Source organism: Neoarius graeffei, chromosome 25 (genome assembly GCF_027579695.1).
Source record: "Neoarius graeffei isolate fNeoGra1 chromosome 25, fNeoGra1.pri, whole genome shotgun sequence".
NCBI classification, from domain to species: Eukaryota; Metazoa; Chordata; class Actinopteri; order Siluriformes; family Ariidae; genus Neoarius; species Neoarius graeffei.
The window spans coordinates 52,156,949-52,184,879 of NC_083593.1; the positions used below are offsets into that span (position 1 = coordinate 52,156,949).

At 41.0% G+C, this 27,931-nt stretch overlaps 1 protein-coding gene across 2 annotated transcripts in view; it reads left to right on the forward strand.

Annotated features, from left to right (window-relative positions):
- Positions 1-922: 922 nt before the first annotated feature.
- Positions 923-27,931, forward strand: part of gnaz (guanine nucleotide binding protein (G protein), alpha z polypeptide) — a 104,800-nt gene continuing 77,791 nt past the window's right edge. The window contains exons 1-2 of one of the 2 annotated variants that reach the window (XM_060908389.1): positions 923-1,223; positions 12,267-12,324. The gene's annotated coding sequence lies outside the window, so the exon portion shown is untranslated. The remainder of the gene's footprint in view (positions 1,224-12,266; positions 12,325-27,931) is intronic. The other variant, XM_060908388.1, reaches the window with a different exon arrangement.

Here is a 27,931-nt window from a genome sequence, read left to right on the forward strand (position 1 = left end):
ATCTTCCTTATTTCTTCTTCTTCTCTTCCTCTGCTTCTCATCCCCTTCCTATTTCTCCTCATGTTCCTTCTTCTCCTCCTATCTCTCCTTCTCATACTTTTCCTCCTCCTTTTCCATCTTTCTCCTCATTATCTTGCTTTTTCCTCCTCTTCCTCCTCCCTCCTCTCTCTTACTCCCCTTTTCCTTCCTATCCGCATCATGCTCTTTCCTTCCCGTTCACCTCCTCTTTACTTCCTTGTACTCCTTTCTCTACACCTGAACTTTCTCCACCTCATCTTCCTCATCTCCTCCTCCTCCTTCCTTTTCAGGATGTATTGTGTTATTTAGTATTTGCAGACAGAAGCATTGCCTGGAAAGGAAGTGGCACTTCATACGCACGAGCAGTTGGCACAGAAACAGAATGCTCCCCTCCCCTCCACCAGTTACACTCCCCTTTTCCTTTTTTCCTCCCTCCCTCTCTCCCTCTCTCTCTCTCTCCTGCCCTCCCTCTCCTCCTCCCCTCCCTCTCTCTCCATTTCTATGACATGCTCTTTCAGCCATCAATGAAATCACAACCGAGGAACAGCAGGACTGTCGCACATCTGTAAACATTGATCTCTCTCTCACTTACACACACACACACACACACACACACACACACACACACACACACACACACACACACACGACTTGTCATTGTCCTGCCCCTCCAATTTTTTAAATATCTCCTCTCTTTCCTTCAGTTCCTTTCTTTTTCTCATTCTTTTATCTGGAATATTTTCCCCTTCTTCTCCTTTCTATCCTTGCATGACTCCTCCCTCAGTTTGCACGCCTTTTCTCAAACACACACACACACACACACACACATATATATATATATATATATATATATATATATATATATATATATATATATACACACACACACACACACACACATAGAGCACAGCTCATGCGTATATACACACACACACACACGCCCTCCCTCCTCCCCCCATCGCTGCAGTGTCTCTTAACTGCCTCGGAGCTAACAAGAGAGGAAACGGCACACCGACCGTAACAGGAAGGGGGACGCAAAAAGACGGAGAGCGAGAGTGAATGCTTCATCAGCGTGTGTGTGAGAGAAGGAGAGAGCGAGGGTGAGATACATACAGATGTGAGGATGTTGGAGATACAGAAGAAGGCTTGCACACTCCCTATCTGTCTCTGAAGGACCATCTGCAGTGATATTGGATGGACAAATGGTGAGACAGCTCTTATTTTCTTCTTCTGCACACACACACACACACACACACACACACACACACACACACACACACACACACAGCTCTTATCATCTATGTAAGATTCAGTTGCTTTTTGCGTTTGGGTTGGAGGAGCGACGGCGCTTGGCTCAGCATCGATGGAGGGAGGATGCTGTTTTTCCTCCATGGCGAAGGAGGTGATGTTGAGCGACGGCTGTTAAATGAGTCCTCCACCCCGCCACCCCTCCCTCACTCTCTCACTCCCTCGCTTTCGTCCTCCCGGGCCTGGATTAGACACTCAGCAAAGATCAAAGCGTTTTGTATGGCATATGTCTATCCAATCCTATCACAGAGAGAGAGAGAGAGAGAGAGAGGAGTCATGCACTCCCATCCATACACCTTTCTGACTCTCTCTCTGTGTTCAGACAATACAGCTCATTAATAACATTTTCCTGTGACTAAAAGTAACAGAACCTTTAATTTAGCCAGTTTGTGGGTGGAGGACAAGTTATCTACCGAGGGTCTCTCTCTCTCTCTCTCTCTCTCTCTCTCTCTCTCTCTCTCTGTGCGCGCGTGTGCACACGCACCTGCATGAGGACACATTAGGGAAACAGAGACACCAGAGGGGCGTAGGTCTGTGCGTTTGTAAGAAAGGGAGAGAAAGAGTGAGAATGAAAGAGGAGGAAAAAAGTACCAAAGCTAAGGGGTGTGTTGGACGAGAACTCGGTGGAGGTAAAAAATTAATAAATGGAAAAGCTGAAATATCCCGACCATCCGAAATACTGTGAAATATTCAGATCATTCAAAATATCCTGAAATATCCTGAAATATTCAGATCATTCAAAATATCCTGAAATATCCTGAAATATTCAGATCATTCAAAATATCTTGAAGTATCCTGAAATATCCTGACCATCCTGACCATTTGAAATATCCTGAAATATCCTGACCATCCTGAAATACCCTGAATAACCTGACCATCTGAAATATTCTGAAATAGCCTGACCATCTGAAATATTCAGATCATTCAAAATATCTTGAAGGATCCTGAAATATCCTGACCATTTGAAATATCCTGACCATCCTGAAATTTCCTGACCATTTGAAATATCCTGAAATATCCTGACCATCCTGAAATATACTGAAATATCTTGACCATCTGAAATATCCTGAAATATCCTGACCATTTGAAATATCCTAACCATTTGAAATATCCTGAAATATCCTGACCATCCTGAAATATCCTAACCATTTGAAATATCCTGAAATATCCTGACCATCCTGAAATATCCTGACCATCCTGAAATATCCTGAAATATCCTAACCATTTGAAATATCCTGAAATATCCTGACCATCCTGAAATACCCTGAATAACCTGACCATCTGAAATATTCTGAAATAGCCTGACCATCTGAAATATCCTGAAATATTCAGATCATTCAAAATATCTTGAAGGATCCTGAAATATCCTGACCATTTGAAATATCCTGACCATCCTGAAATTTCCTGACCATTTGAAATATCCTGAAATATCCTGACCATCCTGAAATATACTGAAATATCTTGACCATCTGAAATATCCTGAAATATCCTGACCATCCTGAAATATCCTGACCATTTGAAATATCCTAACCATTTGAAATATCCTGAAATATCCTGACCATCCTGAAATATCCTGACCATCCTGAAATATCCTGAAATATCCTAACCATTTGAAATATCCTGAAATATCCTGACCATCCTGAAATATCCTAACCATTTGAAATATCCTGAAATATCCTGACCATCCTGAAATATCCTGACCATCCTGAAATATCCTGAAATATTCAGATCATTCAAAATATCTTGAAGGATCCTGAAATATCCTGACCATTTGAAATATCCTGACCATCCTGAAATATCCTGAAATATTCAGCTCATTCAAAATATCTTGAAGGATCCTGAAATATCCTGACCATTTGAAATATCCTGACCATCCTGAAATTTCCTGACCATTTGAAATATCCTGAAATATCCTGACCATCTGAAATATCCTGAAATATCCTGACCATTTGAAATATCCTGACCATCCTGAAATATTCAGATCATTCAAAATATCTTGAAGGATCCTGAAATATCCTGACCATTTGAAATATCCTGACCATCCTGAAATTTCCTGAAATATCCTGACCATCTGAAATATCCTGAAATATCCTGACCATCTGCAATATCCTGAAATATCCTGACCATCCTGAAATATCCTAACCATTTGAAATATCCTGAAATATCCTGACCATCCTGAAATATCCTGAAACATCCTGACCATCTTAAATATCCTGAAATATCCAGATCGTTCAAAATATCTTGAAGTATCCTGAAAACTTCAGGTCATTCAAAATATCCTGAAATATGTTGATCATCTGAAATATCCTGAAATATCCTAATCTTCTGAAATATCCTGAATTACTCTTTAATTGAATTTATTCATCCAATATTTCTCATTGTGATATTATAATAAATACCCAATACAACAAGCATATAAGTTAAATATATTTATTTAACAAATTTTCAAGCTTAGAATTGTCTATTCCAAGATAATTTTACTTATTGCAAGCAAATAATGGGTTTTTTTTTAAAAAGTGAAATAATCTCCCTGTAGAACATGAATATTTCAAATAAAAAAAGTCTGAAAATACACTTTATAATCTTTTATCTGTTTGATCAAAACCTCAGTAAGACATTCAGATCAATTCGACTAATAATTTAAGTTGATATTTTTGCACTTTTGAGTTTATTAATGATATCTCAGCACATGAGTATATCTTGAATATTGGCAAATGGATCTAATAATTTCTTATTAAATGATTTTTTTTTAATTATTCAGTTTTTAAATGCTTTTCTTGTTTTAAGCTCTTACTCGATTGGCAAATCATTTTGTGGTGCTTGAAGTTAAAAAAAATAAAATAAAGCAGCAAACTGATAAAGAAAAAATGTCTACACATAGGTTTAATAATCTTATATTTGGTTTATTGTGATCTTATAATTGGAAATGCTGACCATATTTGAATATATATATATTCAAATATATTTAAGATATTTTACTTGCTAAGGAGTCCTTTTTGAGTGTCTGTTGGTTTAAATCTGAATTTGACTTACAAAATCAAATTACTTGTATTGCTAGCTAGAACAGCTTTCTGTAATAGATGATAAAACATTTAGACGCTTTGATATTTTGTGAAATTAAATTTGGGAGTGTTTCAGGAAAACGCTGTCAGCAATGCTGGAGAAGCTTAACATGACATCTTGATGATTTTGATATGTAAATAGGAAAGTTTGAGAGAAAAATATGGATTTGTGGAGCTAGCAAAAACATGTGGACTAAATAATGCCTTTAACGGAGAATCTAGTCCAAATCTGGCTTCCTGAGCTGAGTCTAAATCCACCAGTCGGCTTCAGAAGGTCAGCCAAAAGGAGAACAAGTACAATAACACTGATGAAACATGGAGACTCTCTCTCATACACTCACACACACAGACATGACCTGCACCCAAATGTTGCCCTCGTCTTCCTGAAAGTCAGTGATGTCAGTCAGCAGTCGAACAGATGAAGAGATGTCAAGCGACTGCTCCATTTCTTTATCAGCTGATGGCTGGGTAACATTAGCTTTAATGGATGTTTTGATAAACTGCAGTATTATCGCAGCTTGGTACAGCGTTCATACTTAGCAGAAGGCGTGCTGATAATCGATCTGTCCCGTCCTGTATCTAATATTTCATTAAAACACGTAAAAAGGATTCAAATATCTAGTTTTATACTCACCCACATATCAAATAGCAGGAGTTTTACTTCCCCAAGCAAGCCTATTCTGAGATAAAGATAAGATTAAATAAGTCTGAGCTTTTCCTGTAATTAAGTCTGAAAGCTAGCTGTATTGCTAGCTATAATAATAACAACTACTTATTAACCGAACGTGAGGTCTTTACGGGAAAATATCAGACTGAGATCTTGACAGTACAGACCGAGCTGCTTTCAGTCACGTCATATTTACAACGTAGTTGAGTCACACATGCAGAATAAACAGCTAGCTGTTTCAAAACTGAATTTCTGTTAGCTAGTGGTTTCTGAATGCTCTTCGTTGCCCATTTCTTGAATAACTTGATAACTCTTGTTTGTCTTTTGATTCCGTTTTTATTTCCGATTAATCTTTTTTTGTCATTTTGTTTTTGTTTGTTTTTTGCAACACTGAAAGCCAGTGCCTTGGAAAGAAAGTCTGTAATCGCCCACGGGCGTTACGGGAAAATACTGCTACCAAGGAACCAATCAGAGTGCACAATTTTACTGGAAGTACCTTGTGCCATATAATAACAAAATATAATATCACATTACACACAATGTTTTATTATCTCAGTGATAAAAACACATTTTTGTGTTATATTTACTTGAATTTTAAAAGGCAGTGGATTAGCCGTATGACTAATGGTTGTTGTTTACACTACAGTCATAAAGCTAGCTGCATTGCTAGCTATTTAACAATTATTCGCCAAAGGTGAAATGAATATCAGTGAATAATAACTGAAACAAAGTCGAAGTTATTATTCACTGATATTCACTGAGCCTGAGGGGAATAATAGTTTTAGTATAAATACACAGGTGATTATTAAAAAAAAATCATATTAAAAATAAATAAATAATTTATTCCAATCTTCAAAACCAGAATGCAAATGTAATAACGGTACGGAGCAGATTTGTGTCACTTATCTACGCCAACTCGCATAAAATACTTTGTTTTGAAATCGATAAAATAAATCACAATTCCACCTTACCTTTGAATAGTTTCAGACCAAACTTCGTAGCATCTTTAGTGCTTTTAAGAACAGCATTTTCTTTCATCATTCGTAATTCTTCCTCACTTACGGTGATGAAGTGATCGGCCGCCATTTTGCCGAGTCGCTTGAGGTGATTATCGAGAAATAGTCAGAATTTCTTAACCAATCAGCGTACATGATTTTCTATAATCTTTTCTAAAGGCTAATAATACGATATAACAACATTACACACAATATTACCTCAGTGAACAAAGCAGATTTGGATTAGCCACATGACTAACAGTTGCTGTTTATTGGAATCTTAAAGCTAGCTACATTGTTAGCTGTAACAGTTCCTAAAAATGTTACACACAATATCATCTTGATTATAAAACTATATTTGTGTGAAATATTTAACTGGACTTTTTAAAAAAGCCAACAGATTAGCAATATGACATACACTTGCTGTTTGGTCGCGTCTCAGCTTAGCATTAACTAGCTAGCATGTAAATAGCATCATTGCTTGCTAGCTGGCTATCCATCTATCCATCCATCCATCCATTATCTGTAGCCGCTTATCCTATCCTAGCTGTAATTAGCTAGCTGGCTAATTACTACAAAATACTCTACAGCATTTTCACAGCTCCATCTGTTTTGCTACAATAAACTAAGTGGAAGGCATGCTGATAATTATCGATTATTTTCTTTTCTAAAACATAAATATATAAAATGTTTTATTGAAACCCTAAAAAAGGGACTTGTATATTAACTAGTGAGAGTTTTACTTCCTGAAATCTCCTCCCAGAAGAGAAGCCTGAGCTTTTCCTATGATTAAGGCTTAAAGCTAGCTGCATTGTTGCTATAATAGTTATCAAAAACATCAAACTGTAAAATCAAAGTCATAAAAGTGAAAATTTAACTGAGCATTTTTTAAAGCAGCAGATTTTTAAAGGCACCATCACTTTCTCTTGCTATCTGGTCATGTTTTAGACGAATATTAACTAGCTAGCAAGCAGATAGCATTATTTGTTTGCTAACTATCCGGCTAATTCTACAAAATACTCAACAGCATTTTCATCGCTTTGTTTGACTTAATCATTGATCATGTTCTTTTTCTAAACACAGCTGTATATGATATTTGTAATACTACTACTACTAATAATAATTAAAACCCTCAAAAGAGTTTAACACTTATTCATATATTAACTAGCGAGAGTTTTACTTCCCCAAACATTTTCTCAGAGCAAATGGTCTGTAATTAATTCTGAAAACTAGCCACACTGCTAAGCGTAGTAGTCCTCTAAAACATTACTCAGTTTGCGTGAAATATTTGACTGACATTTGCTATTTTGGCAAAACATTAGCTAGCTAGTTAAGCATAATAACTAGCGAGCTAAGCATAAAACATTATCTGTTGCTAGCTAGCTAAAAACAAGTATATAGCTGTTTGCTGAATAATGACTGAAAATATCCATAGTTCTGTATCAGATTGATATCAAAAGCTTTATTTTTTTCTGGTAAAAGTCATACTGAAGCCATTTTCCTGAGGAAAAAGTAGGTTTTTGGAGAAGGATGTGTAGCTACTAGTTCAATAAATATATGAGGGTAGGTCAAAAAGTTCTAAGACAAATGAAAAAAAACTTTATTTATGAAAATAACAAAGCTATTTCTCTACATATCGTCCATTTAAGTCTACACACTTCAGCAAGCGATGTTTCCATCGGCGAATTCCTTCTTTGTATTCCTTTTTTTTAATTCTTTTGAAATTATAACATCTGCGGGGTGGCACGGTGGTGTAGTGGTTAGCGCTGTCGCCTCACAGCAAGAAGGTCCGGGTTCGAGCCCCGTGGCCGGCGAGGGCCTTTCTGTGTGGAGTTTGCATGTTCTCCCCATGTCCGCGTGGGTTTCCTCTGGGTGCTCCGGTTTCCCCCACAGTCCAAAGACATGCAGGTTAGGTTAACTGGTGACTCTAAATTGAGCGTAGGTGTGAATGTGAGTGTGAATGGTTGTCTGTGTCTATGTGTCAGCCCTGTGATGACCTGGCGACTTGTCCAGGGTGTACCCCGCCTTTCACCCGTAGTCAGCTGGGATAGGATCCAGCTTGCCTGCAACCCTGTAGAACAGGATAAAGCGGCTACAGATAACGAGATGAGATGAATTACCTCAAGAATCCAAATCGTTTCTCTTCTCCAATTTTTTTGGTGGTCATATGAGAATTTGGAGGAAGAAGAAAAGTGTTTTAAGTGTAATCAACATTAAAAATCCAGTGGGGTATAAACACTGAAAACGTATTGATGACTGCATACTGAATACTGTTTCTCCAAATATGTTCAGCTTTATATTCTGTTACAGTAGATAAGTAGTTTACATAAAATACTGAGAAAACATGAATTAACTTGAAATAATATTACTCAAGCATGGTAGTTTATTACTGTATGTAGCATCCCTACTACTGAATCTGATCAGTCGAAGCTTATTACATTGCATATAAGAAAAATACACACACAGCAATAACATTAACCTGACACCAACACCACTATAGTGCAAAAGGGCCTGCCAAAGTTAGTCATTAGTGCAAAACCACACCTTTATTTCACAAAAGCACTCTATTTTTACTGGCATGACGTGTTAATTTCTCATTTAGGCTACATCCATGTTAATACATTTGAATTTTTGGTGTTTTAAAATGAAAACAATCTCCATCCAGAGGAGTGTTTTATCTCCATATTGGAAATAATCTCCGTCCATATGAACATGACAGAAACCGCATATCACATCACATGATCTTTCACATACGCTGGGCAAGTGCATGCTGGTATAAACAGCTGATGCTGCTTGTTTTCTTCTGGAAAAGGGTCACATGGCAGGGATGTGACAAATCATGGGGGGAAGCCATGGCCTGCTGGTTAGAGAAGCAGCTTTGGGACCAAAAGGTTGCTGGTTTGATTCCCTGGACCAGCAGGAATGGCTGAAGTGCCCTTGAGCAAGGCACCTAACCTCCGGCTGCTCCCCAGGCTACTCTGGGTATGCTGTCTGCGTAGAGCGTCTGCTAAATACCATTAATGGAATGAATCAGGAAAGGATACGTCATGACTGATAAAATTGCCATCGTTTCCAAACATCTCAGTGTCTGCCGTGTCTACACTAAAACTTAACTGTGGTGTTCTCAAACTAAAACGTTTCCAAAAATCTCCATTTCCAGAGCTTGGAAACTCCGGACTAGTGTGGATGCCAGGTGTAAATGTAGCACAAGTGATATGTTTCAGAACTAAAACGTATTAATTTGGACGTAGCCTAACGACAGCATGCAGGGTCACATGATGACACAAGATTTCAAGGTTCAATAACTTTATTATCATAAGCACAATCTCTGTGTACAATGAAATTTGTAGTTTGCTCATTCTGACAGATGCTGTAGTAGAAAATTAAGGAATAAATGTTCAAAATAAATAATAAAAATATGAAAATAATGACAGATGAATATGACAGATGGCTTAGTAGCTTGCAGTGAAAGTCTGATGATAAGTGAGTCTGATGATAAGTGGCTGTTTTGGCTTTATTTTGCAAAAACAATGACCTGAATTACTTGCATTTGGTAAGAGAACAAAAGGTCCACGGACCAAAGCTGCCAAAGTGGTTGAGTGTTTTGCCACCTTTTGCTGCTCTATAGTGCACAGCGCAAAGAAGAACATGTGGAGATGGGCGTAATTGTCTAAAAATTTTTTTCTCAAAACGAGTCCTTGCTTTTCAAGGATTGACTGCGTCAGGGTTCCTCAGTTTGTGCTTTGTTCAAAAGATTGATTTCCATTTATACTGATAAATATATATATGGTGGTGTAGTGGTTAGCGCTGTCGCCTCACAGCAAGAAGGTCCGGGTTCGAGTCCCGTGGCCGGCGAGGACCTTTCTGTGTGGAGTTTGCATGTTCTCCCCGTGTCTGCGTGGGTTTCCTCCGGGTGCTCCAGTTTCCCCCACTAGGGATGGGAATTGATAAGATTTTTACGATTTCGATTCTGCTTAACGATTCAGTTCTTTATCGATTCTCTTATCGATTCTCATTTGAAAAAAGAGGAGAACAAACAGGTCGATTAGCATCAACTTTGTTTAGTTTAGGAGTAACACAGATTCACCAGTCTGAAGCGTGTCGAAAACATGACATTCATTTAAAAAGTATCGCATGCTGTGTGCGCAAATGTTTTTGCATATTACTCGTGTTCCCTCCCGACGATGTAATATCTACTTTGCAGTGGCTGCAGGTCGCCCGGTTGTCATCTTTCCTTGAAAAATGCAGCCAAACTTTTGAGCGTTTAAACCGCTTGGTTGCCATGTTTACTGCTTACTGCATGTCGCTACGCACGTTGCATAACTTGCGTAATATACATGACGTTAGTCGTGCCCGCTGGAATCGATAAGAGAATCGTTAGCAAATCTGGCAAACGATTCCATGGAATTGAAACACTGGGAACCGGTTCTCAACAAGAACCGGTTTTCAATTCCCATTCCTATCCCCCACAGTCCAAAGACATGCAGGTTAGGTTAACTGGTGACTCTAAATTGAGCGTAGGTGTGAATGTGAGTGTGAATGGTTGTCTGTGTCTATGTGTCAGCCCTGTGATGACCTGGCGACTTGTCCAGGGTGTACCCCGCCTTTCACCCGTAGTCAGCTGGGATAGGCTCCAGCTTGCCTGCGACCCTGTAGAACAGGATAAAGCGGCTACAGATAACGAGATGAGATGAGATGAGATGAGATACTTCACTACGTAGCATACCTTGCATCATCACGAAGCAGCAGTGCAGCACATCCTCTGTGTCATCCTGCCTCAAAGCTATATTAGCTAGCTAGCTGTCATATAATGGCTGATTTTTTTTCTCCTCCTGAATACGTACCACCATTATTTCCTTTTCTCCTAAACCCTGCCTGTAGGCCATAGAATAAGATTCTCATTCTTAATCGAATCTAATACAAAAACATGTAACGTCACTCCTGCACCGACCTCAGTCTAATTACACATTTTGGTTCATGTTGTTAAGTAAATAACAACAACACTGGGTCACGAGCTCTTGACCTTTATGTAAAATCGCCAGTGGGATATTTCAAGGTCTCAGAAGGGATGTGACTTCAGGTCACATTTCTCTAACTGTGAGTCACTAATAGAGTTTATGTACAATATCTTTGTGACCAAAGCTACTCTCAGTTTACACTTGTAGGATATTGATTTGCAAAAGAAGTGGTCACGCTGTTATGGTGTAGTCTGGAGACAGAGGAAGTTTGTGCACTTTAGCATATTTTTTTTTAAATGGTTTCTATGCGACTCAGTAAAGAGAAAGTTTCTTACAAAGGGAAATGTCAACATTTACACAAATTATATCAGGGCCAGTGCTCGAGTGGCTCTAATTGTTTCTGGCTCAACAATGGTGCCTGTTTTGGCCAAACGCCTTATCAGGGTCCTAAAGAAACCTTCAACAGCCAACTGCTAACAAAAAAGCCTTTGTCAGCCAAAGTGTGCTGAGTTTCTACAATGAGTCATAAGGCTGGTGCGTTCGAGACACTTTTTAACTTTACTCCTGGTTCAGGTAAAAAAATAAAATCTATACAATGCTCCTGTCTAAGTGTAATCTATCAGCTAAGATATATTCAGTGTCTGAAGTTTGCTTTGTTAGTTTTGCACTGCGCCTACATGGCTTGCTGGAAAAAAATTTGGAAGTGGTGAGTGTTTTGGGAACCCGTAAAGATTCTACATGTGAAACGATGTGGTTTCCTGTCATAAAGAGCTCCAAGTAGAATTCTTTTTGGAAGCTAAGAACCATTGTTTATCCAAAGAACCCGTAAAGAACCATTGGGAAATCCTTTTTTCCAAGAGGGTATGTATTAACTGGGTGTTAGAGAAGTAGATTTAGGACTAAAAGGTCACTAGTTTGATTCCCTGGACCAGCAGGAATGGCTGAAGTGCCCTTGAGCAAGGCACCTAACCCCTGCTCTCCAGGCTGCTCTGGGTGTGTTGTATGTTGCTCTGGATAAGAGTGTCTGCTAAATGCCTGCAATATAATGCAATGTTATGAACTCCAAGTTATTGGGAATTATTTAGTTCTTAATACTTAGAACTTGTCAGGTATTTAAAATTGAGCTGAACTGTCTTGGGACTGAGTATACTTGAAGATTCTTCAAGGCTTATTTCAGGGTTCAATGGATAATTAAGGGTTCTTAGCCTCATCTGCATCTACTTTATACCCTTTCTCTTAAAGAAACTGTTTCTTCTAGGATTCTGCACAGAAACTCTATGGATTCCACCAGAGGGGCAACCAAGCAATACATAAAGGTATAACTGAGGTTTATAACTCACGGTTTAGCATCATATACAGTACTGTGCAAAAGTCTTCGGCACATGGAAAGAAATGCTGTCGAACCAAAATGGCTTAAAAATAATGAAATGAAATGAAACGAAATGTTTCAACATTTAAAAAATACTATAAACAGTAATAAGTAAGTGATAATAAATGAAGCAAAGTCAATGTTTGGTGTGAGACGACCCTTTGCTTAAAAAAAAAAATAGTAGTCTGAGGTCCAGTGAGGTCAGTTTTATGCGGAAATTATCTGTATGTTTTACTGAGCATCTTCCAGAACCAGCCACAGTTCTTCTGGACACTTTGACTGTCACACTCACTTCTTCATTTTGCACCAAAACCCAGCAGCCTTCATTATGTTTTCTTTTTTAATCTGGAAAGTGCTCTCTTATGGAACATGCTTCTCAGATGCAATTTTTTTTCTCATCTCATCTCATTATCTCTAGCCGCTTTATCCTTCTACAGGGTCGCAGGCAAGCTGGAGCCTATCCCAGCTGACTACGGGTGAAAGGCGGGGTACACCCTGGTCGTCGCCAGGTCATCACAGGGCTGACACATAGACACAGACAACCATTCACACTCACATTCACACCTACGGTCAATTTAGAGTCACCAGTTAACCTAACCTGCATGTCTTTGGACTGTGGGGGAAACCGGAGCACCCGGAGGAAACCCACACGGACACGGGGAGAACATGCAAACTCCACACAGAAAGGCCCTCGCCGGCCCCGGGGCTCGAACCCAGGACCTTCTTGTTGTGAGGCGACAGCACTAACCACTACACCACCGTGCCGCCCTCAATTTTTTTTTCTGTAATGTTTAATTTCATGCTAGAAAAAAACAAACGTTTGGAACTCTTTTTTTGTGATATTTTGACTCGATAATGTAGAAGTCATAAAATAGTCAAAAAACTATAAAGTTTGTATGGAAAAAAAATAGGGTGCCGAAGACTTTTGCACAGTACTGTATATTTTGGTGTCGTCCATGCCAACATCACACTGAGGTAGAAGATTGATGGTTGATTTGTATGTAGATAATTAAGTTATTCCACGAAATCGAGTCGTACATGAGCTGATAGCCGACGAGGCACGTAGCACTGAGTTGGGTATAATCCATGTATGACGAGATTGAGTGGAATAACTGTTTTATTCGATCCACATTCACCAGATTTTGAGAAACAGAGCATTTTTATTTTTTGCAAATTCGATAAATAAAAACTTTATACAAAACATCCGACAAAATCATTTCCGCTTAGAATGTAAACAAACTGGCGAAATGACAGGAGCAATTTGTGAAAAATGCGATAATAATAATAATTCTTGAAAAATAAAAACAGATATGTTCTTACCATCAAATACTTTTATTCCATATCTTGTTGCCTTTTTGTATTTTTTGGGGTTTTGTTTTCGAGTAGAGTTTTTATTTCGTCCTCGGTTGGTTGAGCAACACGCTCCGCCATTTTGTTTTTCTCTGCTCATGGTACCGTATATGAGCTGATATCCTAGTAGTAGAGTAGCCAATCAGACTGCACGATTGCTCATATCCAGTGAATGTAGATAGAATAATATACATTAGCTCCAATATGATTTGCACAGTATATGATTTCTTTAAGAATGAATGTCTTCTGGCGGCACGGTGGTGTAGTGGTTAGCGCTGTCGCCTCACAGCAAGAAGGTCCTGGGTTTGAGCCCCGGGGCCGGCGAGGGCCTTTCTGTGTGGAGTTTGCATGTTCTCCCCGTGTCCGCGTGGGTTTCCTCCGGGTGCTCCGGTTTCCCCCACAGTCCAAAGACATGCAGGTTAGGTTAACTGGTGACTCTAAATTGAGCGTAGGTGTGAATGGTTGTCTGTGTCTATGTGTCAGCCCTGTGATGACCTGGCGACTTGTCCAGGGTGTACCCCGCCTTTCGCCCATAGTCAGCTGGGATAGGCTCCAGCTTGCCTGCGACCCTGTAGAAGGATAAAGCGGCTACAGATAATGAGATGAGATGAGATGAATGTCTTCTTCGAATTGATAGGACAAATGAGAATGTTGAACCAGTTAATGTTATTTGAGGCAAAAATTGATGTAGTTTGTATGATGCTAAAATCCTCCTTAGAACTTCAGTCCAAAATGAAAGAAATGAACTCTGGACACCAAACATGTCTTGGTTGATTGACTATATTTACGGGGAATGTGAAAAAAACCCAAAAACATTTCATGTTTTATCAAACTATTGCTTTTGGAGAACTGTTGCTGTGATAATACAGGAGAGCAAATCTGCACACAAGCAGGGAGTATTTGAGAGCGAGGGCAGGTTTTGAGCGAAAACATTGCAGAAACTGAATATGAAATGAACAAATACTGCTCTCAAATTGAAAGCCCACGCTCTTGATTAAAGATAGAGGAGAAAAAAACTCCATAGTAGTGGTGTAAATTGTTAATTGCGTAGCAATCTTCAAAAAAACTCCACAAAAAAATCCAACATTCTGGCAACTTTATAGGTCGTAGAGGTCATCCAACAGACACAGACAGCATCTGTGGAGATAATGTATGTGGATGCGAAACAAAACCGTTGGGTGTAATCAAGCAACGTATTCCAGTGAGCTAGAACATAATCACATGCATGAGTTGTAGAAGACAGAGCGGTAGGAAAGCAGGGCTCCACGCAACACCATTAGTTTGGACAGAATCCAAAAATGTCTCATGGCAGAGAATTAAAAGGAAGCTAAGAGTTTGGATTACAGTCCTCCAGGAGCATCAGGTTAAAGGAGGCTGATGGTAATGTAATGTGGAAGGAAGCTTGCTAAAATGGTAATGGGTAGTCCAGGCTGTAATAGTCAGCAATATGGTCTCAATCACATCAACATCGACAGAGTTTTTATCACTCAAGCAATCAGGGTTTGGTTTTAGTCTTGAGATTATTATCCAGTGTTTGGGACTTGATTAGATAATATCGAAAATGCTGAACCTTACTTTTGACTTTGAGCGTCAATTAACTGTAATTTACAGTAGTCTTTGTTTAGTTCTTGAAGTTTTCAAACGTTTTTTAATTCTGAGATTGCGGTTTATGTTCAGATCGCAGAGTTAGCTACGTAAATCAGCGACTTAAGTTAAAAAAATTATGTACGTCAACATTTATGCATTTAAAGTTGCTTGTATTCAGTGTCGGGTTATGCACGCAGTTATGTTTTCTAGACCATCCATTTAGATTCCCTGTATGGATGCAATATTAGAAAAATCGAACCTGTTGCGAAAAAATAAACGTCACTTTTTTGCACGCATGCATTCATCTTTGATGTGAAAGAAGTGCTCATTTATGGGATAGTCATTCAAAAACATTTTTAGATGAAAATGTCGTAATGACCAAAAAAAAAAAAAGTCCGAATACAGCCTTACGCTGACTTTGCTTGGTTCAGCGTCATCGTTGTCCCTGCCGAACCCAATCCAGGCTTGAGATGAACCATGTTTGGTTGACTTGGCCAGATTTGCAGCAGTAGGATGGCCAGTTTCTTTCTGCACACTCACACCTATGGACAATTTAGCGTAGCCAGTTAGCCTAACTGCATGTCTTTGGAGGAAACCCATCCAGACATAGGGAGAACATGCAAACTCTGCACAGGAAGGCATCTGTTGTCCACTAGGCTTGAACCCAAAACCTTCTTGCTGTGCGGCAACAGCTCTAACCACTACGCCACCGTGCCGTCATTGGAAACAACCAAATCCGCCATATTGAAAGATCTTCTTGCAGGATCTTGGTGTAAAAACGGCTATTGTTTATAAAGAGTGTTGATCCAGGAACACGTCCTGCTTAATCACGTTCACCATGTGGACTATTAGGACATTAGTTTTCCAAGGCTGAAAGTGGTGTAGAAGCTGACCCCTGGCTGTTCTCTGGAATGTACCAAACAAAATGCTGTTTTTAACCACACGCTTGTTGATTTCCCTTCACAACTCGGAAATCACACAAGTGGCCACTTGTAGGACAGAGGACAAGGGTGTAGTCATGTGTGGACTGTTTCAGCAGGAACGGACATCCCTTCAACACTAAAAAAAAAAAAATCTCTCAAAGTAACTAGTTTGATTTGCAATCTTTTAGAAACATAACGTTTAGAAAGCATTTGTTAATGCAGCTATGGATTTTACGTTAGCATGATGTTTTTTTTGAACTTCATGGTTCTTGCAACTTGTAGAGGAAATGCTGGGAATGAGAGTGCTTTAAAAACAGAAATTAAGTGTAGAAAAGGTGAATCGCTCCAGCCGATCTTCAAGCGGGATAAATTATTAAAACCTTCTCACCTTTTCAGTCTCCGTCACTGGACTGGCGTCTCTAAATTGCATCTTTGTGCCACTTGTGAAGTCGCTGAGCAAAAGAGAATTACCTCAGGAAAAAAACTCAGTCAAATGACAGTTGGACTGAAGTGATCTGGCAATTTATCCTACACTATGTGTGAAACTGAATTTCCTCTTCTGTTGATTTGACATTTGTTTTATGAAGAACCACTGCAATGTCCAGCTTGATCATGGAAGACCTTTATGTTGGTGTTGTAGCTCTCAAGACCACTTTTTGAAGGTCTCAGTCTTGTCTCGGAATCAACCGCATTTTTACTCGGTCTTGTCTCAGACATAGAGGAGTCTGGATTTTATTTCAAGTCCAGTCAAGACCACAGCTGTGGGGATTTCACTAAATTGCCTGATTTATTTGTTAACATCGTTACTGTGATTGGATGTAAAACGTCCTGCTTCAAATGCGACCAGTAACATGACTCATTGCTCATTCTCATTATCTCTAGCCGCTTTATCCTTCTACAGGGTCGCAGGCAAGCTGGAGCCTATCCCAGCTGACTACGGGCGAAAGGCGGGGTACACCCTGGACAAGTCACCAGGTCATCACAGGGCCGACACATAGACACAGACAACCATTCACACTCACATTCACACCTACGCTCAATTTAGAGTCACCAGTTAACCTAACCTGCATGTCTTTGGACTGTGGGGGAAACCGGAGCACCCGGAGGAAACCCACGCGGACACGGGGAGAACATGCAAACTCCACACAGAAAGGCCCTCGCCGGCCCCCGGGGCTCGAACCCAGGACCTTCTTGCTGTGAGGCAACAGCGCTAACCACTACACCACCGTGCCGCCCGTGACTCATTGCTAATTTGGAAATTTTGTTAGTGTGAACAGCCATCACCCCCTTCACACCCACTGGTCTGGTCCTGGTCTTGACTTGGTCTTGCCCTGCCTTGGTCCTGGTTTTGACTTGATCTCAACCCCTCAAAGTCTTGGTCTTGGCCATGACTTGGTCTCAGTTTGGGTGGTCTTGATAAAGACAGTTATGGTTTAATTAAGGATTAACACTACAGTCTAGGGCTTGAGTCTGACAGCTTAGTTTCATCTTTGTGGGTATCTTCATGGGAACATTATATTATATTATATTACAGGCATTTAGCAGATGCTCTGATCCAGAGCAGCCTAGGGAGCAGTTGGGGGTTAGGTGCCTTGCTCGAGGGCACTTCAGCCAGTCCTGCTGGACCAGGGAATTAAACTGGCAATCTTTCAGTCCCAAAGCTGCTTCTCTAACCATTAAGCCTGATAGCCATTCCCCTGGTAGCCAAATATAGGAAATAAACACCAATCATGTTTGGTATGTAGATAGATAGATAGATGAAACAGGTCTTTCCTTGATCCTGGTTTTGACTTGATCTCAACCCCTCAAAGTCTTGGTCTGGGTCATGACTTGGTCTCAGTTTGGCTTGTGACTTCTTTCATATGAAATTGAACCAAAATGGATTCATTGACTCCTTTTAGCCAGCTTAGCATCCATCCACTATCTGTAGGACATTATCCTGTGCAGAGTCACGTGCAAGCTGGAGCCTATCCCAGCTGACTATGGGTGAGAGGTGGGGTACACCCTGGACAAGTCACCAGATCATCACAGGGCTGACATATAGAGACAAACAACCATTCACACTCACGGTCAATTTAGAGCCACCAATTAATCTCACCTGCATGTCTGGACTGTGGGGGAAACCGGATCACACCAACACAGACACGGAGAGAACATGCAAACTCCACACAGAAAGGCCCTCGTCGGTCACTGGGCTCGAACCCAGGACCTTCTTGCTGTGAAGCGACAGTGCTAACCACTGTGCCACCTGCCAGCTTAGCATGTCTGCTGAAATGTCTTAAAAACATAACATGCAGTTCGTTTGCAAAAAATTCAGCTCCTGACCTACTTTATTAATTGTATCTGATGTCAAAATGCATACAGCACCACAAGCTGAACGCTGAATATCCTTTCCTTACAACAATCATGAATATTCTCTCAATACTTGCATCACTTGCTCACTCCACCCGCGTGGTTTATTTATAGTTTCCTTTGAGTCTCTCACATTCCTACTCTTTCCTTCGTCGTCTTACTTTCTCCTTTTCTCTCACAAACAACAAGGAACGTCCTATGTAGGCCAGCGTGTGCACCACGTCCTGATTTTACTAAGTGACAGGTGTCCTTGGATCAACAATATCAACAATAAGCAGAGCTTGCATTCAATTTGATCAGAGCTCACAATGTGGAGCTATAAAAATACCCTGTTTGTTGTGTTTCATGAAGCTGGAAATAATGATCCTAACCTCACCGAGGTACCTGACATTATCGAACCACAATCTATCAATCAGACGTTCAGGAAGTCATTCCTGTCACCATAGCAACCAGTCATATGAAATATGATGGCCAGGACAGATACCTACAGATAATTACAGTTTGGTAATGCAGTGAAAAATAGACGCTGATAAAAAAAAAAAAAACTATTTAATACAGCATTTCTTTACTCTTACATAAGGTTATGTAGATTTCTCTGATATTTTTATGAAATTTGAAAGAGCAGTTTTGAAATATTTAGGAAGATTGTATGAAAATTATGTGTGTGTCAACTACCGGTAATAAATAGACAGCTTTGGAAGTTACAGATGCTGTCATTTTGAATTCTCGTAGTTTTTCGAGCTCGTTTCGGATTTATAGGAAGTTCTTTTAATCTGCAGAGTCTCGCCTTTTTTCCCATGGCTAATTTGGCCAACTGCTGTGAGAACCAAACCCTGAGCAAGTGAGTTTCTGTGTGTGTACATGTTCATATCTGTGAGAATGTGTGTGTGTGTGTGTGTGTATGTGTGTGTGGGAGACAGAGTGAGGGCGAATGGACCATCCTCCCTTCCCTATTCTCAATAGTCGCAGGCACACAGAGAACCTTTGTGTTCCTTAGCACAGCTTCATGCGCGGTCATATGACTGAGGAGGGTGCGGAGGGGGTGGGAGGTTTTGTGTGTGTGTGTGTGTGTGTGTGTGTGTGTGTGGTGTGAGACAGCTTGTTTGTGAGAAGCTCGCGTCTTCTCCGCCATCTCTCCCACCTCAGTGAAGTCTCAGTAAAGTAGGTGTGGCATCTGTAATGTATCTTATAGTGTGTAACCATTAAAGCTGGATTTATGCTGTGCGATTTCAGCAGACTTTTAAGATCATTACTCATCACACTTTACAAGACGATCCAGATAAAATCTTGGCCAAATTCCGGAGCCGACTCTGAGATAATATGTCCTCCGTGTTAGATTATGTGATCACGATCCTCCAAAGATGGACCCGCGTTAAAAGAATACGATGTCTTATGTTGTCAATCAGCGTGATCTGGAAACTAGCTAGCGTAGAAAACAGGCTCGCGGAAACATAAAATGAGCGTCAGGTTATTTTTTTCTTCTATTAGTACGTTTCGTGTATGTTTCGCCATTGACGCTTGTGTTTGTAAAGGAGCTGTCCTGTTCGTTTTAGAAGTCCTTGGAAGTGAAAATTTTTGCGTCAGTCTCACATAGCTGGGATCACTTCATGGTAGATGATTTTGGGTGTTCTGGGGGTCAACTGGCACATATTCCAGAAGCCATGGTGTAAAGGTTAGAGAAGTGGCTTTGGGACCAAAAGGTTGCTAGTTTGGTTCCTTGGCCCAACAGGAATGGCTGAAGTACCCCTGAGTACCTAACCACCCCACCCCCCAGGCTGCTCTGGGTATGTTGTACATTGCTATAGATGAAAATTAAAATTTTTGCCTCAGTCTCGCATAGCTGGAATCACTTCACGGTAGACACCGGTAGATGATTTTGGGCCTTCTGGGGGTCAACTGACACATATTCCAGAAGCCATGGTGTAAAGGTTAGAGAAGTGGCTTTGGGACCAAAAGGTTGCTAGTTTGGTTCCTTGGCCCAACAGGAATGGCTGAAGTACCCCCCCCCCCCCCCCCCCCCCCCCCCAGGCTGCTCTGGGTATGTTGTACATTGCTATAGATGGAAATTAAAATTTTTGCCTCAGTCTCGCATAGCTGGAATCACTTCACGGTAGACACCGGTAGATGATTTTGGGCCTTCTGGGGGTCAACTGGCACATATTCCAGAAGCCATGGTGTAAAGGTTAGAGAAGTGGCTTTGGGACCAAAAGGTTGCTAGTTTGGTTCCTTGGCCCAACAGGAATGGCTGAAGTACCCCTGAGTACCTAACCCCCCCCAGGCTGCTCTGGGTATGTTGTACATTGCTATAGATGGAAATTAAAATTTTTGCCTCAGTCTCGCATAGCTGGAATCACTTCACAGTAGACACCGGTAGATGATTTTGGGCCTTCTGGTGGTCAACTGGCACATATTCCAGAAGCCATGGTGTAAAGGTTAGAGAAGTGGCTTTGGGACCAAAAGGTTGCTTGTTTGGTTCCTTGGCCCAACAGGAATGGCTGAAGTGCCCCTGAGTACCTAACCCCCCCAGGCTGCTCTGGGTATGTTGTACATTGCTCTGGATAAGAGTGTCTGCTAAATGCCTGTAATATAATGTAATACGTATGACACCTGGGAGGGTGTGGCTTCCATCCCTGGAAAGTTTGGTTGTGTCGAAAATTGATGTGGGTCAAGTGCTGGATAAATGCATCCTTGAGGTGTATGTGGGTTACTGTAACGTCCGTCACAACCGTTGAGCTCAAAATGTTCACAGACCAACATTCTGCAGAAAGTGAAAAGTTTGCCTAAGGGTGTGGCTTATTTCGTCTTGCTATGGTGTGGCTATACCATACTGCAGCTGTGAAAACCATACACACTGCCGTCATTGTCATGAGGCCATACGTTGCTGCCGCTGTTATTTTTTTTTCTGGCATCTTCCATCGCTATCGTCACAGCTACCATGGCTTCATTTGCATATTGACCCCGCCCAATAATCTCCAAAATCTGTTGGAATGTCCATGGTAGCCCTAGCCATGTTTCAAACAGCTACATGTGACCTTAAACACCACCTCTGTCATGTTACCTTACAGGCATTTAGAAGATGCTCTTTTCCAGAGCAACATACAACAGAATCCTGACATACCCCACCCAGGGAGCAATTAGGGTTTAGGTCCCTTGCTCAAGGGCACTTCATCCATTCCTGCTGGTCCAGGGAATTGAACCAGTGACCTTCTGATCCCAAAGCTACTTCTCTAACCTCTAGGTCATGGCTTCCCCTGTATTATGCCGTGATAATCTTCATAATCATGAAGGGAGGGAAGGAGAACACATGATACACTCACTGTTTCAGTGATTCAAGTCATGAGAACATTGATAGGGAAGTACCCGTATAGATGCCAGGATGAATTAGCTAGTTACTGAGGCGAACAATTTAACTAGCATATAAACACATGTTAAGTCTTTTATACAGAGAAAGCCATGGCCTAAAGGTTAGAGAAGCAGGTTTGGACACCAAAAGGTCACTGGTTTGATTCCCTAGACCAGCAGGAATGACTGAAGTGCCCTTGAGCGAGACACCTAACCCTAATTGCTTGTTATATGTCACTCTGGATAAGCGCATACGCTAAATGTCTGTAAGGTAATACAGATAGCATAGTGGGAATGAAGCAGAAATATCAAGGTTTACCTCAGAGAAGACTTAGCACTACTATATGACTTTGCGTTTATTACACTTAGCATCGATATCTATAGACCTAGAAGTGTCACAGCTTGTAAACTTAGTCAGTACCATAAGAGTGAGATGTTTACGTAGAATCTTCTCTCTCGCATGATCAACACATGACTTTTTTTGTGATTTGTTTCCCCATTAGTGTGTTTTTTTTTATTGCTCCAACGTACCTCAATGAACTGATTAGCTTTCTAAGCTGAGCCACTCTCAGGGATATAATAAAGCCTTTGCTAAATATACATCTGTCTGAACGAGTAAGGTGCTTGTGCTGTTATAGATCACTGATAATAAACACACGCACTACAGTGCGCATGGATCACAGAAGGTTCACACTGGTTACCATAAATAGGCAGAAGCGCTGCGTGAAGGCCGTAGGTGAGAGCTGAAACGTCTGCCCCTTTTTTCTGCCTGAGATCATGCACTGTTTTTCTAACACTGTCTCTCGGCGATGGTGTCTAGAGCGAGTAATGAAATCGTACCCCCGGCCGAGTGCAACATTAAGTGTTAGAGATGAAATGAACGGGAATCTTCCCCACGGAGACATGGCGCTGCGAATGCCCAATACCCGTCTGTCTTATCAGTCTGAATATCAACATGACAGGATGTTTCTCAGTATTTCCAAAAATTCCTCCAGTCCAGTGCAGTCCAATCTAGTCCACTAATTACCAAAAGTTTTGGCACCCAATAATGGAAATATGCCTTTCAAATCATCTAGCAGTTCAGCGACAAATGATCCAGATGTTTGTTAGTACCTACTCAACATTTGGACCACCAGGAACTAATGGTAATTAGGTTCACACCTAGAAGCATGAACATACCAATACCAAAAATATCTGCGTCATTGGTGTTGAGTGTGCCATCACTAGCGGCATCATATTTTTAATTTCTAAGGGAAGCCAATGGCTTAATGGTTAAAGCAGCTTTGGGATCAAAAGGTTGCTGGTTTGATTTCCTGGACCAGCCGGAATGGCTGAAGTGCCCTTGAGCAAGGCACCTAACCCCCAACTGCTCTGGATAAGAAATTTGAAGTTCAATTTCTTGAAATCCCTTTCAGCACAAACTAGGTGATGTTTGTTTAGTCTTCAACCATCTTATTTTGGTGCCCACTGTACCATCAGATTCATGTTCTTGGTTGACAGTAATGGACCTTGATGTGATCTTCTACTGTAGTAGCCCATCTGCCTCAAAGTTCAACAAGTTGTGCGTTCTGAGATGCTTTTCTGCTCACTATGGGTGCACAGAGTGGTTATTTGACTTACTCTAGCCTTCTTGTCAGCTCGAACCAGTCTGGCATCTCACCTCCCTCATCACCAATGCCTACAGAACTGCCGCTCCCTGGATGTTTTTTGTTTTTCTGCACCATTCCAGAAGATCAGCACTTTATGAAATACTCAAACCAGCCCATCTGGTACCAACCATGCCATGGCCACTTGCGGTCTACATTTACATGCTCACACAAGTCATGCAACTGTCATGGTACTCATCATGTGACTGACTGTGATGCACTCCATCACCAGAATACTCCCTACCACTGGTATATGAGGGTGAAAAGTGTCTCTTTCCTTAACTTGCTAAGACAAAAAAAGCTCTTTATGTAGCTGTTCAGGGCTGACACACTCGACAGTGACGTCTTTACACCAACACACTAAACACTGCCTCTCATTGTTGGGCAGGGTTTCCTGAGCAGGGGGAGTTCAGTGAAACGTCCAGGTTTGAGACTGAGCCCCGAGGATATAAAGTCTTGGAGAAATGTGATTGTTGGAGGATTGCCATTTGATGCTCTCAGAATCCATCCAAATATTTGGATGGAGAGGGAGATGGAGATGTATCATACTTACAGATAATGAGATAATGGGAAACAGTGGTGTAAATTAAGCACGTTGCTGTGACTGAAACTAGAGATCGCTCACTTGTTGATAATGCAGATTTAGAAGAAAGTTTATTCATCGTATATGTATACATTGCAGTACAGTGGAAATGTACAGGACTGATAATATTGTAGCATCCTCACAAATTAGCATGTAGATTTGTCAGGAAAAACGATGTACATTTCGTATGTTTTTGTTGTACATTTTTATTTGTCGTTAACAAAGTCATGTCTCAGACTCTGGATATTTCTGGATCAGATGACCATGTGGCGGCACGGTGGTGTAGTGGGTAGCGCTGTCGCCTCACAGCAAGAAGGTCCTGGGTTCGAGCCCCGTGGCCGACGAGGGCCTTCCTGTGCGGAGTTTGCATGTTCTCCCCGTGTCCGCGTGGGTTTCCTCCGGGTGCTCCGGTTTCCCCCACAGTCCAAAGACATGCAGGTTAGGTTAACTGGTGACTCTAAATTGACCGTGAGTGTGAATGGTTGTCTGTGTCTATGTGTCAGCCCTGTGATGACCTGGCGACTTGTCCAGGGTGTACCCCGCCTTTCGCCCGTAGTCAGCTGGGATAGGCTCCAGCTTGCCTGCGACCCTGTAGAACAGGATAAAGCGGCTAGAGATAATGAGATGAGATGAGATGACCATGTAGCTTGTTTGTTTTTCCAATGGACATTGTTTGGTCGTTTGAAAATGACAGGAGCAAGCAATGTCTTTATTGTACTAAGAAAGAAGCACCCACGTTTCATGAACATCTCAATTGAAAAACATCTCAGAAACACCTGAGTTGAAACAGCTGTAAAGGAATATTATGGAAAAAAATTACGCAATTATTTAATGTACTTGAACAACCAAGAGATCTTACTGTAAGGTATATGATGTGTCGTGCTTGCTTTTGTAGTGCTACCCTAAAGTCTCCAGGCTAACGTATTGGATGTCTGTGCCACCTAATGGGCATGTGTTTATGGAAAATAAAATTGGTGAAACAGGCCTCTGTAACAATTCTTGGAAATACTTGACACAAAAATGCACAATACAAAAGACTTTACAATGAACAATGAGACAGAGCGCATATAAAAAAACCCAAACTAATCAAGAACTAACACAGAACAGGTGAACACAATCAGACAGCAAACCAATAGCAGGCCAGAGGTGGAGACAGGACTGGAACAGAAACCAAAGCAAACACAACCACATGATGCAAAGTGAGGAAACCATCAGAACCGTTAGAACCTTCTTCTAACATAAGACAGCAAACATATCTTGGGGAATTGTGAAATTTGCTTAAATTTGATTTGATGCTGAACTATTCCTTTAATCTAAAAAGAGCTTAACATGTTAATCTTGTGTGGATCTCACGTATTAGCCATAGAACGTCTCAAAACCTGGAGTCTTTCACAGCAATGACACTAATCTCAAGATAGCAATTGAGAAATGAGTCATATGAAGCTTCATTTGTGTGTATTTCATTGCTGAAACAGGAAAGGCTCCACCTAACAGTCACAGTCACACAGCTCAAATCGCCCTCAGACTTTCACACCAGCAGTTAGCTTACAGCTCAGATAAGAACATTACACGGCTCACTTTATGGAATTAACAGTAATACCAAATGACTTAATCCTGATAATTATAATCTGGTGCCTTGTCATCTCACGCAACTTCGTCTCAACTTGAGTTTGAGGCCATTTTGTGGAAATGTGCTATTCTTCAGTCCTTCTCTATGATTTAAGCGTCTTTACATGCAGGGAAGGGGCTTCTGGAGAACCTCGACCGTTTCTCTCTGGCTCTTTTCTGACCACAGAGGCCTGGTGTGTTATAAGATTACTCTCCGCGCTCACATTAAACACAGGCTTGGAGTTTCTCCAGCTGCAGTTGGAACTTGAGACCAGGTTAAATCACTGGCTGTTTTTCTAGTCTGCGTACTCGCTTTGCTCCATCATCGCCACGTCTCTGCACTGGGATGAAGTGCACAAGTATAGGGGGCTGATATACGAATAAATAAAGTGTACTAGTAAGTGTTACTCAGTAGATCAAATCCACAAGTCTATAGTGGGTTTTATTTTGAAAAAGCCGACTCCAACGAGTACACCTGTTAGTGGTTAAACAGTATGGGGTGCATCTATTATAGTATGATAAATTTCATGTTATTTAATGTTTGTCAGGATAAGCGATATGCAAATTAATATCTTAATGCAACCCCATTAAGGCCACGGCTGGCAGCATTATCTTACATAATGGAACAGCATGAGGAGCAGGAGCGGGGCTGTCTGTCTGGAACCTGTAATCTTCCTCTTGTTCCTGACGCAAATGAGCTCCAGTGCAACACCAATGACTCACAATGGTGGAGAGAGGAGAGGATACTGACATCCCAAGGCAGAAATGTTTCTCCTGTCTGGTTTAGTAGAACTAAGTGCAAAACGCCGACAACAACAATGAATCAAGGATGATTATATATGAGGTGAAATGGATGCTAAATGAAGTAATGGTTCAAGATGAATTAAGGTTTTTCAACATTACAGTAGATGCATTTAGCAGACACTCTTATCCAGAGCAACGTACAACATACCCAGAGCAGTTGGGGGTTAGGTGCCTTGCTCAAGGGCACTTCAGCCATTCCTGGTGGTCCAGGGAATCAAACCAACAACCTTTTGGTCCCAAAGCTGCTTCTCTAACCATTAGACCCACATCTTTCAAAAAATTAATATTCACCATTGTTCCCTCTTGCCCAAAGTGTTCTCGGTTAGCAAAGACATTTTGTGTCTCAGGTTAGCTTCTTTGGTTGGTTTTGCACTGGTGCTATGAAGCTAACATGGAAAGCAATGGAAGGCTATTTCAACCCATAATCTGTAAATTCACTGTAAATTTCTTCAATGTCAGGCAGACGTGGTGATGTAGTTGAGCACACACTGGGACTTCTGTCAACACCACAGAAACATCACTATGTAGCTGAAAACTGTCAGTTATAGAGATAGCCATCTTGGATAAACCCATCTGTAGTTCCACTTGTAGGTTAAATTTCTAAGTATAGACTCTCCCCGCTATTTATTTTAAAACTGGAAGGGCACTCGGTAAATTGCATACCTCCGCCAAGCCACGCTTTGGATTTGCACCAAAATCTAAACAGTTGTTCCTTGGCCCGTTGCTCACCTTTCCTCCAAACTTCATCAAAAATAATGGGATTTGGGTCATGACGGTAGCGATGTCAGACGCCGGTAAAACCAATGGCGGCAGCAATGTGTAGTGACATATGGCCTCATGGCAATGACGATAATGTGTACGGTTTTCACGGCTGCAGTATGGCATAGCCACAGTATAGCAAGATGAAATAAGCCATGGCCCCCCAGGCAAATTTTTCACTTTCTGCAGAATGTTGTTTTCATCAAAGTCCGTTCACTACTTTTTGAGTTATATTGGGAACAGACAAAACAACAAAAATCCTAGATCCACATACATATCTGGATTTGCATCAAAATCTAATCAATTGTTTCTTGAACCATGGCTCACATTTTCTCCAAATTTCATCCAAATCCATTCACTGTTGGGAACAGAGAAACAAACGGAGGCCAAAACAAGATTATAAACAGAGCTGCTGCTTGGTTGCTTCTCCAGCTAATACCCTTTTAACCTGGTCACTGACTTTTGGTGGACCCCGTCCTTACACCATTATGGGTTCTTCCAGGATCGAGTTTTTAAATGATATCATATGACACTTTAATTGCCAACAAAACTAATTTAGGAGTTTCCCAACAGTGGGGTGAATACTTATGCAGTCACACA